General features: G+C 49.5%; 1 long non-coding RNA gene across 2 annotated transcripts; it reads right to left on the reverse strand.

Annotated features, from left to right (window-relative positions):
- Nucleotides 1-807: 807 nt before the first annotated feature.
- Nucleotides 808-7923, reverse strand: LOC123147390 (uncharacterized). 2 transcript variants are annotated; one of them, XR_006473178.1, is made up of 6 exons: nucleotides 7380-7923; nucleotides 6557-6706; nucleotides 6337-6459; nucleotides 1621-1661; nucleotides 1282-1378; nucleotides 808-1156 (listed from the first exon to the last, which is right to left on the reverse strand). It is a non-coding gene; the product is annotated as an uncharacterized lncRNA (long non-coding RNA). The 2 variants fall into 2 exon arrangements; XR_006473177.1 differs by having other exon boundaries at nucleotides 6337-6463.
- Nucleotides 7924-9312: the final 1389 nt, after the last annotated feature.

Raw genomic sequence — 9312 nt, forward strand, 5'->3', positions numbered from 1 at the left:
GGTAACAGTAGCAGTTTTGTAGTGATTGTAACAGTGGCAACGGAAAAGTAACTAAGCAAAGATCAATATGTGAAAAGCTCGTAGGCAATGGATCAATGATGGATAATTATGTCGGATGCGATTCCTCATGCAACAGTTATAACATAGGGTGTCACAGAACTAGCTCCAGTTCATCAATGTAATGTAGGCATGTTTTCCGTATATAGTCATACATACGTGCTTATGGAAAAGAATTTGCATGACATCTTTTGTCCTACCCTCCCGTGGCAGTGGGGTCCTATTGGAAACTAAGGGATATTTAGGCCTCCTTTTAATAGAGTACCGGGCCAAAGCATTAACACTTAGTGAATACATGAACTCCTCAAACTACGGTCATCACCGGTAAGTATCCCGATTATTGTCACTTCGGGGTTAACGGATCATAACACATAATAGGTGACTATAGCACCACTAGGAAAAACGCTACTAGTAGCGTTGGTTTTTTGCATACTAGTAGCGCGGGTTCCCGCGCTACTACTACGGTGCTACAGCTAAATATTACCAGTAGCGCACTTTTTACCCCGTGCTACTACTAACATTTTAGTAGTAGCGCGGTGCCACCCACGTTACCACTATTCTGCACCTACGCTACTATTATCCTAAGTAGTAGTAGCACACCATCCCCCCCCACACACGCTACTATTATCCTAAGTAGTAGTAGCAAACCATTCCCCCCATGCTACAGCTAAGTAACTATAAATTAAAAAAAATAAAAGTCAGATGATGTGTTCATGGATGGAAATCAAGACATGTCCAGTGCAAAATAAACTAAGATCACAGAACCATCTTAGCACTTGCAGCGTTCATGGACGCAACATTGAACATCTCAACTCGAAGAGTTCACGAGATCCCATTTAACATCAGACGCAAACAACCAGACCACTTGTCTAGATGTATCTACCAAGATTCGGAGTTCAACCACCGGTGGACCCGAACCCTCCCTCCCGCCGGACGGTGGCGTCGAGGTCCTCCACCTCGGCGACCTCCGGTGTCACAATTCACAATCATCTGGATGGTCATCTGCACGATGTAGTCTTCGGGCTTCATGGCGAAGTCCGTCTCCGAGTGGTTGAAGAGCACGACACCACCGGGCTGTGCTAGTCTGCGTCGATCACCCCTGCGCCCACGTCGGAGAAGTAAAAACTTATTAGTTCGCGTCCTCTTTCAAACCCAGTAGGGTATTTTCTTTCTTTTTAGCACATGCACATGAATCAATGGTAACAACCAGAGGCTGAACCATACTTGTTGCACGAGATGTGAAGAAGGTCGGGTCCCCTTCTTGTTGAATCCAAGGAAGACACTCTCCCCCGAGACATGGAGAAGGCCAGCTCCCCGCCTTCTGCAAATAGCTCAGGTGCATGAAGTTGTAAGGAATCTGAATACAATGAACTCATTGTAATGTATAATAACAAGAAAAAAACATGAATCCTAAAAAAGGATCGTTCTATGAGCTAGGTTGACAGTTTTGAGACACATGAAAGGATAAAGTTGGTAACTGTCTTCATTAAGAAGAACAATGGGCCGAGATTTCTCAAATGACATTTGTTTCACCAATGATGATTAGTAGTAGCATCAACATACCCTCTGATCCTTGCATAATTCATATTAACCATGGAGAAAGCCTGCAAATTGAGCGACAAAATAATCTAGCCTCAGTACACTCATAAGAATGAAATTATATATATAGGTTTTCGAGCATACCAGGTAAGGAATCATTCATAACAGGAACCCAACACTCGACAGAAACAATTTCAGGTTTCATATATCAGTAATTATGCATAAGAGCTGCAAGCGAGGGATAATTAGTCTACTTCTTTAAAACTAAAATCAGCATCCTTATATTGTATGCATAGTACAGTACTAATTTCCATGTGATGCATAGCATAGTACTAATGTTCAAACTAATAGCACAGTACTTGATAAATAGGATTCTTCCTTCAGTAATATCTAACGAATGGGTGTGATCTACCTTATATCCTGGTAGTAACTAATGCATCATATGTTAAGATAACAAAAACTGAAATATTACATCCCAAAAGACTGGATGGTTATACCCTATCTCCATATCAGAAGAATAAGCATCACAATGTTGATCAAGCTTGCTTATGGTACTGTGTGGATAAACATATATGTACCCATCCCTAAGTTTACAAAGAAGAGTATATCTGTAACCATATAAGAGTATAAAACTGCTATGGTACTACATACTGTTGAGTTGTGTGTAACGGGCCTTGATGCATGCCCATGTAATGAGGATCACGGGCCTGCGTGCCCATTGACTCGGGCTGTGCCCGCTGTATATATATGTGTACACTTGAGGAATAAACACACAGGGAAACATTCTCCAACTTGGTATCAGTTACCAGGCCCCCCCCCCCCGTTTGTCGCCATGACCCTCCCCGGCTCCTCTTCCGCCGCCGGCGACACCTCCACCTCGCCAGGATCGCTCTCTTCGTCAGAAACTGCTCCGGCCACATCCTCGGCGACGTCCCCGGGCTCCACTCCCTCTCTCTTCTCTGGTGCCTCCGGCAGCTCCCTTCCTTCCCAGTTCGCCCCTCTGTTCACCTCCTCCCCACCTGCGCCGCCCGCTCCAGCTCCTCGCCACCCCATCTTCTTCGATCACATCTCGAACCACATCAAGTTCCTCCTCAATCCGGCGGAACACAACTACCACAAATGGAAATCCTTCTTCCTCCTCGTTCTCGTTCGCTATGGCGTCACCTATCTCATTGAGCACCCCCCACCACCCAACGCCGATGCCCAGTACAGAGAGCTGGACGCCCATGTGGTGCTTTGGATCTACGCCACTCTCGCCGATCCGCTCATCGACCACGTCGTCGGCGCCACCACCACTCATGCCCTCTGGACCAAGATCCAGGATTTCTTCCTCGCAAATCGGGCTGCGCGTTTCATGGTACTCAACCGCCAGTACCGCAATCTCAAGCAGGGCGACCTCTCCGTCACCGAGTACGCTCGTCGCCTGAAGATGCTCACCGACGGCCTCGCCGACATCGACCATGCCGTCAAGGAGGTGGACCTCACCACCCAATTCCTTCACGGCCTCGACAAACGGCTTGACACCATCCGTGTCGTCCTCGGCGACCAGGCTTCCACCATGCCCTTCGACACCGTGCTTTCCCGCGTCGTCCTGGCGGAGGAGTCCCAGGCCCAACTTGGCCGCCAGCCTCGCCTTCCTTTTTCTTCTTCGTTTAGTAAATCTTTTGCACCTTTTGATCTCATTCATTGTGATTTGTGGACCTCACCAGTTGTAAGTTTCTCCGGCTACCAATATTATCTTGTTGTGTTGGATGATTATACTCACTATTCATGGTCTTTTCCCCTACGCAACAAATCTGACACGTCTAACACCCTCCAACGTTTCTTCTCCTTCGTCCACACTCAATACAATGTCGTGATCAAAGCAATGCAATGCGATAACGGTGGCGAGTTCATCAACACGTCTCTACGTACGTTTTTCTCCTCGAACGGCATTGTCTATCGCTTTTCCTGCCCACACACATCTCCCCAAAATGGCAAAGCAGAACGCCTTCTTCGCACAACCAACGATATTGTTCGCTCCCTCCTCTTCCAAGCGAATCTCACCCCTCCATTCTGGGTCGAGGCACTTCACACCGCCACATACTTACTGAACAGGCGCCCCTCTCGTGTTATAGCCACCGTCACGCCATACTTTCTTCTCCATGGCACTCATCCCACGTACGACCACCTACGAGTGTTTGGTTGTTTATGCTTTCCCAACACCACGTCAACCATGGCCCACAAACTATCCCCACGCTCTGTCCGCTGCATTTTCCTCGGCTATCCCCTCGAACACAAGGGGTATCGATGTTTTGACCTCGAGTCCCGACGCGTGATTGTGTCCCGACACGTCGTTTTCGACGAAACCTGTTTTCCGTACACCACGCCGCACCACACCACGTCCACAGAAGATCCTGCCCACCAAATCTCTGCTCCCAGGTCTCTGCCCAATCCGGCTACCTCGGACCCGTCGCTATCCGCTGCTCCCGATCCGCCTCCCTCGGATCCCGCATCCCCGGGCCCCACCCTCCCATGCAGAACCACGCGCGCCCGTCACGACTCACCCACCCAGCCTGGCTCCACCACGCGCACTCCTCCTATTGGCCGCTTCCGCCGGTCCCCCACTACCGCCCCGGTCGCGCCAACCTCCACCCAATCATCAACCCCACCTGCCCACTCCCCTGCGCCTCGATCTACCTCGCTCCCTGCGCCCCGCGACTCGGATGCGTCCGCTGCCAGCCCCACCGAATCTCCCTCGGGATCCCCCCCATGCACGCCTCCGACTCGTGTTCCACGCCACGCCGTTCCCATTGCACCCCCACACAATGCACATCAAATGTCCACTCGTGCCAAATCGGGTTTTTGCATGCCCCGTCGACTTTTTCTCGCCGATTCTTCCTCCGTTCCCATCTCACCCATCCCACCCACATACAAGACTGCCCTCAAAGACCCACATTGGCGACAAGCTATGTTAGATGAATACAATGCTTTATTGAATAACTCTACGTGGTCTTTGGTGCCTAAGCCTGCAGGTGTTAATGTGGTCACGGGGAAGTGGATATTTCGTCACAAGTTCAACGTGGATGGCTCCTTGGCACGATACAAAGCTCGGTGGGTGGTGCGCGGGTTCACACAACGCGAGGGTGTGGACTATGATGAGACGTTTAGCCCGGTGGTCAAGCCGGCTACTATTCGCGTGGTGTTGAGCATAGCCACCTCTCACTCTTGGCCAATCCACCAACTGGACGTAAAGAATGCCTTTCTCCACGGCGATCTCAACGAGCTCGTTTACTGCTCTCAACCATCCGGTTTTGTTGACCCCTCTCGTCCGGATCATGTGTGCCGTCTCCATAAGTCTCTCTATGGTCTCAAGCAAGCGCCTCGCACGTGGTTTCTCCGCTTTCAGGCCTTTCTCCTCTCTCTTGGGTTTCATGGCTCCAAGAGTGACACTTCCCTCTTCATTCTTCATCGCGGCACGTCCATTGCATATCTACTTGTGTACGTTGATGATATCATTTTAACCGCCAATACCCCTCAAACACTTAGCGCCATCATTGCTGCCCTTAAGGCCGAGTTCTCCATGACAGATATGGGCCCTCTCCATCACTTTCTTGGCATTAACGTCACACCCACCTCCTCGGGGCTTTTTCTCAGTCAGCAACAGTACACCCTGGAGATTCTCGAGCGTGCCAACATGCTCCATTGTAAGCCTGTATCCACCCCCATCGATACGAGCTCCAAACTGTCCGTCTCGGCAGGTCAGCTTCTCTCCAACCCCACGTACTACCGCAGTCTTGCTGGTGCCTTGCAGTACCTCACCTTGACTCGCCCGGACATCTCCTATGCCGTGCAACAGGTATGCCTCTTCATGCATGAGCCACGGGATAGTCACATGCAGCTCGTCAAGCGCATCCTTCGCTATCTTCAAGGCACATCTCACTACGGTTTACAGTTCTTCAAGTCCTCCAGTACCGCTCTCATCGCCTACACCGACGCGGATTGGGCCGGGTGCCCCGATACACGCAAGTCCACTTCAGGGTTTTGCGTTTTCCTTGGCTCCAACCTTGTCTCTTGGTCCTCCAAGCGACAGGCCACCGTGTCACGCTCTAGTGCGGAGGCTGAGTATCGGGGTGTTGCTAACTGTGTTGCTGAGTCTTGTTGGTTACGCCAACTCCTTCACGAGCTCAAGTGTCCACCACCGCGTGCCACAGTCGTCTATTGTGACAACATCAGTGCTTCTTACCTCGCCTGCAATCCGGTCCAACACCAACGCACCAAACACATCGAGATAGATCTACATTTTGTTCGCGATCGTGTTGCTTTCGGTGATGTCCGTGTGTTGCACGTCCCGTCGAGTTCTCAGTTCGCTGATCTGTTCACCAAGGGCTTGCCATCTCCGGTGTTCCATGAGTTCCGTTCCAGCCTCAACGTCCAAGCAAATGGAGTTCCGGCTGAGGGGGGGTGTTGAGTTGTGTGTAACGGGCCTTGATGCATGCCCATGTAATGAGGATCACGGGCCTGCGTGCCCATTGACTCGGGCTGTGCCCGCTGTATATATATGTGTACACTTGAGGAATAAACACACAGGGAAACATTCTCCAACTCATACTGATGTGTTGCACAATTAGACATATGCATTGGACATCTTACTTCAATCTACTCCGCATCCAAAATGTGATTAAACTGAACTCAAAATGGTTCCTCGTCGGCACAATGGTCAATAAATAAGAAGCATCAGAGTCGAGAATGGATGCTTACATGTTGAGACAGTGGCGTCCTTCTCTTTGATCTTCTGGAGGATGATATCACCAAGCGATCGTTTGGAGGAGGTTTCCTTGGACATGAATGCAGTGAGGGCCTTTTCGTCCTCCTCGTCGATCTCTGTCTAACCAAAATCACCATTTCGAGTCAGCAACAGCCAAAATAACGCAGTCCAATTTTACCGTGAAGACTGGCGAAGCAAGGAAAGAGCACGCACCACGCCGGCATCGTACTCGCTCAGTGTGTCGAAGCCGTTGAACTCATCGACGTCCTCGTTGTCATCCTCGCCATCGACAGCAGGGACGGGGAAGGACAAGGACGACGTGGACGGGGCTGCGGCGGTGGCGGCTGGTGTGGCAGTGGCAGCCTGAAACAGGGATCTCAAAACTAAGGTGAAAGAAAAACAAATGCACACTCTCTAGAAAAATCTAAGCAGTTGTAAAAATTAAACTAATTAATGTCAGAACAAGAATGTGTCCTTTTTCACTAAATACACTACAGTTCCGGAAAAGAAAACTTTTCACCCTCTCTAGAAAAGCTAAGCAGTGAAGATTAGGGCTTGATACTTGGTTTTATTATTCCACTTGGCCAATATAATTTCACCAGTAACAAAACTGCACAGGAGACCAGAAGGAATTAAAACTTAAGCATCTCCAGAGTGTAAGCCCATTTCCTAGTGCACAAAACATCAAACAGATTGCAGGCGTTACTCTGAATCTCTTGTTCTAAATTGAACTAAACTGAACCCATGCCTCTCTATACATCCCACATTAATGCATAGTAATATACGGGCACAATCTGCAATTGCGGAGAGGAAAGAGGGAGCAGGGATGGCCGGCCGAGATCCGATAACCATACAATTGTTTATACAGTTCGCTAGGGTACGTCAATCCACACTTTATCCAAAGAAAAGGCAGCATCAGGTGTGATTCAAGGAACTCCAATCAATTATGTGCCCCAGTCTCATGGCACTGTTTTTAAATAGATAGTATGAAATGCTCCCATGAAACGAGTATAAAGGGGGACAAAGCGTTGAACACCTGGCGCGCGAGCTTTCGGTAGGCGCTCCCATGAGACAGGTTCGTAGCTTGGAGTTGCTAAGGCAGGCATCCCTTCCCATCGGCCAGTTGCTAAGTCAACGCACTAGGTGGTTCCATCCATCCACGGCAACTATTGTACGGCCCCAGCATCTCAGCTCCGACACCATCGACGCCGACACGGTAAGACATCATACGGACAGACGCGTGAGGAGGAGGACGACGCATCAGACTCATCGCGAGGGCCGGGGCGGCGAGGGGGTGGAGGGGGAGCTGGCGCCGGCGCCGGAGTGGTTGGAGGCCGACATCTGGAGCGGGCGGAGGCGGCGGTGCGGGGTAGGGCGGCGCGCGGCGGGCGAGGAGGCGGGTGGCGTGGGGGAGGAGGAAGTGGTGGCGCGGTCAAGCCGCCGGAGGTGGCGCCAGATTGGAGGGCACGAACGTGGGTGTGGAGAGCGCGAGCACCATTAAGCAGAGCGCTCGGACGGAGGGGCATCGGCGGCGGGATTGGGAGGAGCAGTGACGTTGGAAAGACAAGGGAGTTTTTTTAGGGAAAATACAAGGAAGTTGCGGTGCGGTGTGGTGTGGTAGGGCACGCCGATTAGTTGTAGCGCGGGCACGGGTGCGGCGTTCCTACTGAGTGAGGTACATCCATAGTAATAGCATGGGATGGCATACCTACGCTACTATTATAAATTTAGTAGTAGCACGGTTTTTATACCTACGTCACTACTATTGCATGCTCCGGTGGCACGGTCAGTATCACTTAGTAGTAGCCCAGGAACGGTAAACCCATGCTACTACTATTCTTTAGTAGTACCGCACTTTTTTTCCCGCGCTACTGCTACTTAGTAGTAGCGCTGGGCGTATAATCCACGCTACTAGTAACTTATTGTCTATAAGGGTTTTTCTAGTAGTGTAGACTTGCAAGATAGGATCAAGAACTCACATATATTCATGGAAACATAATAGGTTCAGATCTGAAATCATGCCACTCGGGCCCAAGCATTAAGCATAGCAAAGTCATAGCAACATCAATCTCAGAACATAATGTATACTAGCGATCAAACCCTAACAAAACTAACTCGATTTCATGATAAATCTCATCCAACCCATCACCGCCAGCAAGCCTACGATGGAATTACTCACGCACGGCGGTGAGCATCATGAAATTGGTGATGGAGGAAGGTTAATGATGACGATGGCGACAGATTCCCCTCTCCAGAGCCCTGAACGGACTCCAGATCAGCCCTCCCAAGAGAGATTAGGGCTTGGCGGCGGCTCCATATCGTACGCGATGAATCATTCTCTCTGATTTTTTTCTCCTCAAACGTGAATATATAGAGTTGGAGTTGAGGCCGGTGGAGCATCAGGGGGCCCACGAGGCAGGGGGCGCACCCCACCCTCGTGGACAGGGTGTGGGCCCCCTGGCCTTGATTCTTTTGCCGGTATTTTTTATATATTCCAAAAATATTCTCCGTTGATTTTCAGGTCATTCCGAGAACTTCTATTTCTGCAAAAAACTAACACCATGGCAATTCTGCTGAAAACAACATCAGTCCTAGTTAGTTCCATTCAAATCATGCAAGTTAGAGTCCAAAGAAAGGGCAAAAGTGTTTGGAAAAGTAGATACGACGGAGACGTATCAACTCCCCCAAGCTTAAACCTTTGCTTGTCCTCAAGCAATTCAGTTGATAAACTGGAAGTGATAAAGAAAAACTTTTACAAACTCTATTTGCTCTTGTTGTTGTAAATATGTAAAGCCAGCATTCAAGTTTTCAGCAAAGATTATGACTAACCATATTCACAATAACATTTAGGTCTCATGTTTACTCATATCAATGACATAATCAACTAGCGAGCAATAATAATAAATCTTGGATGACAACACTTTCTCAAAACAATCATAATATGATATAACAAGATGGTATCTCGCTAG

This window comes from Triticum aestivum, chromosome 7A, assembly GCF_018294505.1.
Source record: "Triticum aestivum cultivar Chinese Spring chromosome 7A, IWGSC CS RefSeq v2.1, whole genome shotgun sequence".
Lineage (NCBI taxonomy): Eukaryota > Viridiplantae > Streptophyta > Magnoliopsida > Poales > Poaceae > Triticum > Triticum aestivum.